We start from the raw sequence: 12,339 nt of genomic DNA on the forward strand, positions 1-12,339 counted from the left end.
TAATTTATTTCAGGACAATGTTGAAAGACTTTCAGCTGTATAGTATGGCTTTGTATTTTTTTTATTTTCATGCCAAATGAGCTGTTTTTTAGATAATTGCCATTTTCAGAATTTAACACATTTATATCATAATACTTAGTTGGCAGCTTTAAGGAACAGCTTGTTTTTTCGTCACATAGCGATTAAACAATGTGATGATTTAGTGAGTGCATTGTTATCAGAAAACAACAAAGTGCCACACTGCTCAGTGAGCAACATTTGAGAAGCTGACTGATGAACAGAGTCAGTTCTAATCCACAGCAGCTGGTATGAAAATAGTCTGTGTGTGTTTTCAGAGTGTCAGATACTGGAGTTCATGTGAAGTGTAACCCAGTTTTATCTGCAGTTTTCTTCAGTTTTGCCACATTTCTACTTCAACCACAGGCATGTTTCAGGTAGTTGCACAACTCAAAAGGCAAAGACAGAACAGTGGAGCACTGGAGGGACAGATTTTAATACCATGATAAAATACAACAGTGTATAACACAGTAAACACAAGCATTGAGCCATGTCGTAAAGCAAACTTTGCAATCCTTTAGGTGTGTTTAACTTTAGTTGAATGTTGAATTAATGTCTCCAGTTTCACCATCCATCAGAATCCTTCATCCACAAAAGCTGTCAGCATTTTGCAACAAAGATATCAGAGGTGTGAGTATAGCTGACTGGGCTTTGCCCTCCACAGTCCAAACATGGAGAAATTGTTCCGGACAAAGTGTTTTTCCTGATAAACAATCTGAACAGCATTTTCATACACACAAAATGGGAATGCAATCATAGAGGGATTACTGCATGGGCCAAGTGGTCATGTGCCTCGGACTCTGCAGCTAAATGGGGCTTGGTGTTAAGATTTATGAATATTTTTAGTTGTTTTATGTTTTTAAAATATTGGATTGAATATGATTCTGAAAATGCATGATTATGAAATTGTTTGAATGGCTTGTAAATTAGACTATTGTTTATTTTTTAAATTCAACTTTATTCAAAAAAGTAAATAATACTGAATCAGACATCGCAGAAACTACATATTGTCAAAAACACAATTGATAGCCTTGTATCAAACAACAACACAGGCGCAGACAGCATTTTAAAATCATGCAGTCGACATATTACCAAATAGCAGGTTTTAATTATGTATTCTATATGCACTTTTATTATTATTCACATTCCACAGCATTACACTAAAATAAGAATGGTAAAACAAATAAAATCTAGCATTTCTTTTTTTTTTTTATTTCACAGATTGGAAATTTACCCAGGAGATTCAAAAGGTTTATCCTGAAATTAAATGAATTTACATTAATTTCAAAATAAACATCTTTGAGATTGATTTTACCATTCATATATTTTATATTTATTTTTCTATTTGCCCTCTTCCATTCAGTGTCACATATTTATTTACTTTTTAGAAGAAAAATATCGTTTTATAAATTAATGTATACATCATATATTCTATCCATTCATGAGATTAGCCAATTAAATCGCGCAATGTGAATTTACGTAATGACGTAGGCCGTAGGTCAAACGTCAGTTGTGTTTTCAAAGAGAAGAGGCGCGCGCCTGGTATTCAGCGAAAGGATAACTCAAAAAACAGCTAAAAAAAATGACACTTTGCGACAACAAATGCCTCCTATTTCGATATTTTTCACCAAAACACCGGCGGAGGGTGATGGAGTTACTGTTAGCAGCGGAGACTGAGGATAACCGGGATGCTAACGGCTGAACTGCTAACGTTAGCACAAGTTCACAGGAAGACTTTGTTTGTTTGTGAAGGTTTTTTTGTGTCTGGAAACACCAACAACCGCGTTTCTGAACAAGAGAGGAGCCCTCCGCAAATGTCCGGGATTAAAAACTAACTGAGAACACGGAGACGCTTCGACATGGTGTCACTAGTGGGCCGTTTAATCCAAGATAACATTAGCCGGAGCTGGATTTTGGCAACTTCTCTTCAGAGAAGGCCGGAAGGAAGCCGGCAGTTCAGGTGGGATATTTTAACGGCGTTGTGTGGTTGTGGCTGTAGCTCTGTGCTTCCTTTGTTCATTTAAGTAGCTATTTTCTCACGTTTTGTTATTGTTGTTGGATTCCCATGTGTTACTGTTCAACCAAACAATGTGCACGTGCGCATGTTGCGCGTGCAGGAAGGGGTCCGTGCGTGGCGAGTATGTGTCAGTGGTGGAAGAAGTATTCAGATGTTGTACTTAAGTAAAAGTAGCAATACTACTACAGTGCATAAATATCTGTTACAGGTAAAAGTCCTGCATTAAGTAAGGGACTGTTCGTTATTTATGAGAGGGGAGGGAGTGGTGCAACAGGGGGAGACATGTCAAATACATTTTTAAGGACTGGGCATATGAATTTAAATGGTTGTATTTTGTAATGATTTTACTGCTGATTTTTAAAGGAAACATGCCCTCCAAGCCTTCCAAACCTGACTGTGGGTCTCTTTGAAAACTGCCAAATTACATTATTTATCACAGTCAGAAACTGCAAAAGTAGAAATGATTGTTGTATTTAAACATTTTTGAAAAAGACAGTCATCAAGCACATTATGTGGGACAAAGGCTTTTGTCAGAAAAAAAACAACAAAAAGTCAAGTATAAGCTTAATATAGTCTCACTAAAATCTTTGCCAAAAATAAACCTTTTGCGTCTTCCTTTGACCAAATAAATGTAGGGAAAAGTACAATATTTACCTGCAAAATAGACTGAAGTAGAAGTAAAAAGCAGTGGAAAATAGATGTACTTAAGTCAGCATAAGTAACTTAAAGCTGTACTTAATTACAGTACTTAAATATATATAGTTACATTCCGTTTGTCCGGGGCCCATGCTCATGATAATCTTTCTATTAACACAATAAAAACTGAAATGACCAAATGTATTTCTATGATCAGCATATTTAGCCGTTTTCAGACCAGTGTGCTTGCATGATTTTCATATTTTACTCCAACATAACTGAGCTGAAATGTGAAGATGATTCTTAAAAAGAAGTATGCAGGCACCTCCAAACCAAAGAGGGCAGGTGCTGAGCCGAAAGTGAGCAGCTCATGACATAATAAATAATAGTAACAGCTGGCACTCTGCAGGGCTCCAGTGTCCACTTATTTACTGCTCGTTCTGTGAACTGCCTCAGACAGCTTCATCTGTTTGATGAAGAGCAGTTTCACTTGAAATGTCACCTCAGTGTAATATATAAGTGGACATTGGAGTCCTGCAGAGTGCAAGCTGTTTGTTTATTTCAAAATAATTGTGCTCAACAGCAAAGTCCATTATCTAGCAATAACTTGAAATAGACACCTTATATTCACCTGTACATGTCTTTGGGCAAGAGTGCAAACATGATGATGGTTAAATAATTAAATGATAAAACTTCTCTTATTAATGACTAAGAATGTAAACCCAGTTATGATCTGTGAAAACAAACATTTCTCACAGGGCCTGCAGGCTATCAGTTTCTACACTCAGCGTGTCATAAACTTAATCACCAGCATTCAAGGTTACGTTATCATCTCATTTAAATTTTCCAATGGCAACTCAAAGCATCAACCAAGAACAAAAAAAACCTTCCAGCTCTTACAGGAATGTTTCACATCACAGTCATTTCACTGTACACTAAAGCACTTGAACAGCTTAACTTCTGTGCAGACTTTTAATACTTTTGGTTTAAGGTCAACTCAAAATTTCACACTTGTTCCCAAAAGCAATGAATTATTATTGTTGCTGAGATTGGAGGAGTTAGTCTTTTTCACAAATGTAATTGGCTTATTGATTGAGGACTCAAATGATGTCCTATGAGTAACGTTGAAGATAAAGAGCAACATTAGCATTGATTTGGAGTCATGTTTGTGTGATGTATTGACTCTTAGCACACTTTTTGGTCTCCACCAGCTCCGGCTAAAAATTTGTCTTTTTAGCTTATAAATTCTCAGTTATCACCTGCTAGTCGCTAACTTGATGTGTCGGCTGTCTGGAGCTGGGTATGTGACGTAGAGTGGGTTTTTAGGGCATAGATGAGCAGTGAGAGTGAATCATAACAGTGAAAAAGTTGAGGGCCGTTAACTAAAACAGTGTGCTGAAAGACGCTTAAATGGCCCACAAACCTTTGAAGGGCTTCATGGAGCTTTGCAGGTGATAAGATAAGAGTTATCTCTTTCACTGCCAGCGACCCCTTTCATTTTCTATGTACTATCTGAGCCGTTCTTAATATTAAAACACTGATTAGAGCCGCTCTATCTTTCCAGCAGTATGATAGATCACTATACATTGAAACCTATAGCTCACAATTGTGGCACCTCTGTGTCATTCTGCACCTTAGCAATTACTGTGCACTTTTAAATAGGTTATGCTGTGCTATAAAACTATGGCGACACTTAACAGTGTTCATGAACAATTTAATAGAAGTGCTAAGAAACACTCTACTAATAATTAACAGTGCCACTCAATGCATACTGAAGGACAATAAACCAGATATATGACCACATATTAAAGGTCCTGAACGCCCACACAGGAGTTTCCACTCACTTTGTCAGATCTGCTCAGGTTGAAGTTGGGTGGAGCTCTGCGAGGTCACCAAACTTCATAAAAGTTGAGTCCGAAGTTCTGGATAAAGATTGTTGACAATGTACAAGAGTTTTATGCTAGCATTAAGTGTTTCTGATTCTGATTTACTGTGCCTCTTGCCTCCCACTCCCTTTCTCTTTGCACTTTATGACCTTTCCCCTGTCCTGAGCACGGGCAGGAATGATCCCTGTTGCTGATTGGCTGAAATAGTGGTGTGTGGCTGACTTTGTTTGTTGTTTACAGAGCCACAGCTGTGTATGTACACCATGTCTTTTCCCAGCGCAAACAAAACGAACAGCTAGCAGACTGCAAGGAGATATTTGCTGAATATGACAAAAGTGTGGTGGATTAGAATCACGGAGTGCACATTTGAGCTATAAGACTGATGAAGGCGTAACTTCTTCCATTCAAACAGGTGCAACAAACCAAACAAGAGGGTCAGAGAGATGTCAGTCAAATAAATCACACTGGTCACAGTGAAAGTGACAGTCACTTCCCTTGCAGTGTCCCCAATGGGGCTGTATTTTGGGAAAAAATAGGAAAGGTAGCGAATGTTGGAAAATGATTTTTCCAATCCTGTGTGAATGGTGCAATGAATTACAAGTTTGCAATTTAAAGCATAATTTTACCTGTCAAGAAAGTAGCAGTTTGTCGGTGGCTGTTGCAGTGCTATTTAGTTTTGTGTGAAACCATTTTGTGAACTACATCTCTTGTCTTGCATGATAAATGTCACCAATACCAGCATTGCTGTTATCTCGGCACGAATGTAACGTCATCTCACTGATGTGTTTTATTCAGCAACTCATAGTCTTTTTATTGGTTCCAATATTAAGAACAAGAGTAACTTTATTTATAAAGCACCTTTTTAAAAACAGAGTTTGACAACAAAGCAAAAAAAGCAAGAAGAGTTTCTTACAGAGGCAACATAACTATGAGAGCCTAACAATAATGCCAAACTAAGAATTAAACAAGAGAAAAACAATTACAAAACAAAAATAACAGCAACACATACCAATAACAGTAAATACAATTCAAAGAAGATTAGCAGTAAAAAGACATAATCGGGCTAATAACAGAATTAAACACAAGCAAGACAGAATAAAAGAATAAATTAAAAGACAAACTAAAATAGATACATTTTAAACAGACGACATCACATAAAAGCACGTCTATAAAAATGGGTTTTCAGAAGCGATTTAAAAGAAGCCTCTGATTCTGCCAGCCTTATCTCCTCAGGTCGGTCCAAAGCCGAGCGGCCCTGATGGCAAAGGCACGCTCACCTTTAGTTTTAAGCCTCGACTTTGGAACAGCCAGAAGGCTCTCACCTGAGGATCTAAGGCTGCCAGCTGGCTGATAATGGGTCAACATTTCTGTTATGTAGCTTGTGGCCAGACCCAAACGAGCTTCAAAAGTGATCAGTAAAATCTTAAAATCAATTCTAAAACAAACAGGGGGCAAATGGAGGGAAGCCAGGCTTGGGGTTATGTGATGTCGTCTATTAATACCTGTGAGAAGTTGCAAAACAAAGAACAAAATGCACAGCTTTTAGAGTCAGTGAAAGAAAGGTCACAATCCTTTTTGTGGTGTAATCTTTATCATTACATATTTTCACAGTCTTATACTTGAACAGTTTTACAGCAAAATGTGATTCTCTGGACTCGAAAATTATCTATCTTTTATCTTTTTAAGATATTTTTTGGGCGTTTTTGCCTTTAATTGATAGGACAGCACAAGTGTGACGGGGGAGAGAGAGGGGGTGACATGCAGCAAAGGGCCAAGGCTGGAATCGATCCGGCGGCTGCTGCGGCGAGGAAACAGCCTCTGTATATGGGGCGCCCGCTCTATCCACTGAGCCATCAGGTGACCCATCTGTTATCTTTAATTGACAAACATAGTATGTGTGTACTTTATTTATTAATATTAATAATAATAAACAAAAAATAAAAGTATTTGTTTCATGAACTTTTGTGTGAACGTACAGGCGAAAGTGTCTTTAAGGTGACACGGTGCATCTTCACTCAGCCACCTCGCCACCAGTCTGTTAGGAGACCGACGACTTAATCTGATTATTAAACGGTAGCAGTGATGGTTTCACAGCAGCAGGCAGGATGGTATGTAATTACTGGTTGCTGACGGGCGAAGGTCTGCAGCTAACCGTCAAGTGAGGACACACGATGACTGTGGTCGGACAAACTCAGTTTTTCATTCTTAAGGTTCATGCAGCTGGAATACAGAGTGAAGTCTGTGTGTGAGCCAGAGGCTTTATTTGCAGCACTCAGTGGTGTTTGTAGGCTTTTTTCATGAGAGACATTTTGACACATCATAGCAGGCAACACAGAGGTTTAATTAATAATGACTGTGTTTCATTTAGGCATGGCAGCTCCCTGTTTTGGTGATGACATGATGCACTTTGATGCTTTCAGTATGCTAAACCCTTTATAATCCGAGCAAATTGGTTTGATTTCTTTCATAAACATGGGAAGAAGGCAATGAGCAAGGAAAGAATATATGACCCAGAAATGAGCAAAAAGACCTAACAAGAAAATGACCTGAAAACTATTTAAAGAAAAAGTTAAGCAAACAAACATAAAAAAGAAAAAGAAAGTAAAAATAAAAACAAAGACACAAAGAAATTATGTAGAAAAAGTGCTTGAAAAAATTAGAATAATTTTATAACATTGTTTTATATATGTAAATTGAATATTTTAACTTTTATAAAATAATTTCATAAATCTACTAATGTCTTGCAATTTGTGGAAAATTTCTTACTTAGTTGCGTTTTCCCATGTTTTTGAAAAACTTTTCTCAGAGCTCAAAAGTTGGCATCTGAAAGCAGCACCAAAAAAATGACGTCACTCCAGGTTTCAGAGAGCTAAAAAGTGATAATTTAAAGTTGGTAGGTTCATTTTGATTTTGTATGATGGCATGGAAGTGTGAAATTATGTTGTGTAATGTAGCAGAAATTTTAAATGAATGGTGGCTGAAGTATTGTCAACACATCATTTCAAAAAAGCAAGCTACAGACCAACAAAGCTACATAATCCTCTCCTCACTGATCCTACAGGTGCAGTGTCTGCAGGCTGTCATGACAATCAAAACAAACTCTGAGAGCAACCACATCTGAATTCGTACCAGCTCTGCACTGGTACACACTGGGTCCAGTAAATAACAGCCTCCCAGCGATTACGAGAAGAACAACTCTTCCCGGCTTGTCGACTTCCCCCACACACTTCCTATAATCTCAAGTAAGCAAACTGCTGCACACACTGCCAGTTCATGCAATGAAAGCAGTACAACTTTTATTCAGTGTGGACAAAATCCCTCTCTGGTGTTTGAGTTGCTGTGACAAAGTGTAGCTTACTTTTAGTAGCGTGGGTGGTGACACATGCTTTCCCCCAGAGGCTTCCCGCACTCTGTCTGAGCGCAGTGCATCAGGACCTTTCGTACTTGTATTAGCTGCTGACATTTTTAGTCTAAGTGGTATTCTGACCTCAGTCGGTCGAGGTTCTGTGTCTGTATCATTTCAAAAAAGATGCTGTGTAAAAAGAGCTTGTTCCCCAGGGCACCAGAAACCCTGAAAACATTTCCTACTTACTTCACACTGTGCTGTCGTAAATTCACTCACATTCAAATTTATCTTCTACACACATATTTTAGATTTGTGAAATTAATCTCTGTGACCGGCAGCCTAGGTCAGAGGCACCCTCTGATCTGCTGATAATAGGATAATATGCTCTATTTCGGGAACGTGGGGTAAAAGCTAGGAGGTGGGAACATTTCCAAGAATGGCCTCGTAGTCCGTCCTCTCAGCCTTTGTGTCTTTGCCTTTCTCCACTGCAGTGTAGGTCCTCGGTAGGACCCAGTGAACTTGAGAGTTGATGTAATCATTCCTCTTCTTTTTCTTCTGAGTTTAAGCTTTGATAGCAGAAAGTTGGAGTTTCCGAGTTGGGAAGTTGTTCTTCCGACTTTGTTGTGTTCATCTGCTTAGAGGTAATAAAGCTGGAGCAACATGGAGGCTAAAAAGAAGATGGGTTGCAAGTCAAAAGTAAAATCTATTTTATTTTATCATATATATATATTATATATATAAATAGCACCAAATCACAACAGAAGACATCTATGGTCACTTTTCATATGGCTCTAGACTGTGCTTTTTATTAAATAAACGAAATATGCTTATATTATTTATCTAATTTATGTTTCAGTCTCTACTGTGTCGCTGTCAATCCCCTCCCTCCTCTAAACCAGTAAACAGGGGAAATGCCCGCCATGTTCATGCATTTATAACGTCAAATCATCTCCAAGTTGCCAAGTTGTTTTCCCGACATGAGAGGCCGTTCATGTGAATTTACCCATCGGGAAAGTCGTTATTCCGATTATTTAGACATCACATGAATGCAGCATTAAAAGTGGCGTGTGTTTTGTTGACGTCCCTCCAAGCAGTTTTTTGGGGCTGCACTGATGTACCTACCCCAAGGCTGGGATTTGTTTTGCCCCCTCAAAAGTTCTCGAAAATTGTCCCACATTGTGGCCTCTTATGCAGCTGCCGGCTGCAGCCCTCTCGCTCAGTACTGGACCACTTTAAAAAAATGTCGTTCCCATTAGTCACTTTGACACAAAGACACTGAGGGGTGCAGGTTGTTTTCCTTTCCTAGAATCAAAAATGGTTTATTACATCAAAGATGGTCTATTTCAGCACTGATCATTAGCGCCAACAAACACTGGCTGGTTTCTTTGTCACTGAAACAGTTCTATAATCAAACGAAGCCTGCAGCAAGATGTGGTGTTCACTTGAGCTAATAATGAAATCGACGGGCTTTATTGTTTGGGAGGGAGAGGAGAGTTACATCAGTAGCTGCTCGTATTTATGGTCTAGTTTTTATTCCCTTTTATCACCTCAGCGAGGGGTATTGTTCACCAGGTCGCTACAGATACAGATGTTGCCAAAGTCCAGCTGAGGTTGAACGGGGATACTCGCTATTTTTAGCCATGTTACAATCTATGGCGTGTGGCCCTGAATGGTCATGTCACTTCAGGATCTCAAAAGCCTTCCTGAGGAGTAGCGGAGGTATAAGCTGCAGACAACTTCAAGTTCAAGTGTCAGGCGACAGGCAGACGTGTGTGTTTTGAGCAGAGACTTTCTCAACTCACATGAAAAGGCTCTTGTAGGAACTCAGTGCAGGAACTTCAGTGGAAAATCAGTGGGGTGCTGGATTTAATTGCATGTTACAGCAGCCATTTGAGAAGCAGTGAAATTAAATTAGATGGTTACAGACAGTATCATCAAACTCTTTGGTTAACAAGTTCTGTTCATTAATTAAAATTGCACTTGTGGAAAATTAACAGTGCTGACATGATTGAGTGCACATGCCAAGAACACGTGATTTCAGCTGGTTTCAAACTGTAGGACTTCTGCAAATCAAACATTTGTTTTCTTTTCTGCACAAGAATGTCTACTGGTGAAAGTTTTTTGTCGCTGCATGTTAATCAGATATCCCGCAGGGTTCAGTGAGAGTTTATTTCAATATAAAAGAATGAACAGTGTGAAAGTTGTAAATCAATTGCGAGACTCAGTGTAATAACCGTGGTCAAAGTGCCATGACCTGAAGAACAGTATACTCCAACTATTCAAGGTCGCATTAATCATCGTGTTATCAACGCATTAAATAATCAAATGTAAATGGAGATGGTCCACCACATTGTTTAAAACGACCTGAATAATTTCTGCCCACTTCAGGTGGTGACAGTTTTATTGTATGCAACTTGAAGCAGTGGAAAGAAATTATCAGCTGACTTTTTAAAAGGTTGTGACACACATGATATTAAATTTTCCGTGAAGATAAGGTCACGTGCAGATTTTGGTGATGATCCAGGTCTGGAATTTCACAATTTAGGATAACTGGATTTTGTTAGAGCTACAGTATCCAACTGTGACTTGACTCAGAATCCTAATGGAATTTTTTATGGTCAGTTTATCAATTTAATTTAGTGGTGAAATGATAAGAAAGATGTCAATGAGTAACAGCAAAAGGTGCAAGAGCAGGTGTCGGGGTCAACATTGGCTAACTTAGTCTCTTATTTGGTAATTTAAGTCATGTCTGTACCATAGACTGCTTAAAAATTTAAGTATCTACTATGACGTTCCCCACTGGTTGTGGATTGCCGTTTTGAAGCCTCAAATTTGGCATTTTGTGAACACATTTGACGAGGGGGTGGGGCTGTGGAGGAGCGAGGGGTGGATCTGATTCTCAGACCGTAGTGACGCTTTGAAGATAGCATGTCACTCAGGTGACCCTGCCCTTAAGAATGTGTAACTTTTGAGTTATTATTTTTAAAATTTTATTTGTATTTTTTGGAAATTTTTGTTTTCTCCACACCTTTTTACCCCCGTGGAAAATTATGGCGGCTTCGTTGGCAATTATAAATGAAAGTTTTGACAGCGTCATGGATACCCACACAGCAACTAAACTGTCTCTTCGTGAGTCCAATGCCTGTTTTTCTTCATAGTAGCCATTGCTCTTGTCGTTAATGAAGTGGATGTTACGTTGAGTCTTGCCATCAATTTGGAGAATAATGACAGTAAATACCAATTAAAATACAGACTATCCCTATCCCATGTGAATGTGCCAAATGAAACATAATTTTCTAAATCATGTGAGGTTGCCTGGTAATATCAGTCCCTTGTGAAAAGTGCTTAAAAGGTACATTTCTTTTTCACATTACTGTAGGCAATTACCAATGACAAAACCGATAAAGTTACTTCTAAAAATGTGCAAAATATTACTGCAGTGCACATGTGCAGCAGTATACAATGTTTCTGTTTTGGTGACCTGTCCCTTTAAGGACAAAGACAGACGACATTAGAGACAGAGATAGCAGAAGAAAGAGGGAGCTCATTACGCCATCACCAAATTATATACAGACTTGACTCTCAACTGGAGGAGCTCCACATGGTGCTGTTTACACTGTGAAACTCCTTATTTAAGTAATGACAGCTCCATGACAACACCCGCTGCTATAAAGTGCACATCATCACAAGTCGCCCGGAGCTGTAAATAACTGTTAAGAACTGAGTAACGCTGCCTATTCCTCATATTTGTCGCCAACCACAGAGACAAAATCCTTCAAAGGATATTGGCCATTGTCTTTATGAACACAGTACCAACAGCACCACAGAGAGGCATCACTTTTCGACTTATACTCTAACAATGAATCTGAAGGTATATTTGAGGTGTCTTTCTTTGCTATGGTAACTGATCCTTTCAGGCCAAACTCTACTTGTTGTTGTCTCCCATAGCGATGGCTAAAGCTGATATTGTCTTAGCTTTTGTATCGACCAGGAGCACCTGCCCAGACTAGATCAATAAGTCCTGAAATTCCATTCCTCTGGCCTTGGACAAAATGTTTAAGTGCCCCTGCATGTTGTTACTGCATGTCCGGTCTCCCATGAGACACTTATCATTAACACGTCCCTGATAGGGCCAGGAACAAGCCTTAATGGCTGACCTATTAGAACACAGCTTCTGGTACAACATCTCCCAGGACATCACATTTCACCAGGTCGTGATGAGCTTTTATGCTTTTAAAGGTCCAGCGTGTCAGATTTAGGGGGATATGTTGGCAGACTTAAAATATATGATAATAAGTGTGTTTGCTGTAGTGTGTAATTATCTGAAAATTAGATGAATCGTGTTTTTGTTTTCTTCGAATCAGCTGTTTTTATGTACTTAGGTAGCGGGTATTCAT

General features: G+C 38.8%; 1 long non-coding RNA gene across 1 annotated transcript in view; it reads left to right on the plus strand.

The window, feature by feature from the left end:
* Positions 1-12,339, plus strand: part of LOC148189611 (uncharacterized) — a 23,916-nt gene continuing 11,577 nt past the window's right edge. Inside the window, exons 1-2 of the long non-coding RNA XR_015776671.1 lie at positions 1-2,017; positions 7,658-7,838. This is a non-coding gene — a long non-coding RNA (uncharacterized LOC148189611). The remainder of the gene's footprint in view (positions 2,018-7,657; positions 7,839-12,339) is intronic.

Source organism: Plectropomus leopardus, chromosome 5, assembly GCF_026936395.1.
Source record: "Plectropomus leopardus strain MGB_pleo_1.0 chromosome 5, ASM2693639v1, whole genome shotgun sequence".
NCBI lineage: Eukaryota > Metazoa > Chordata > Actinopteri > Perciformes > Serranidae > Plectropomus > Plectropomus leopardus.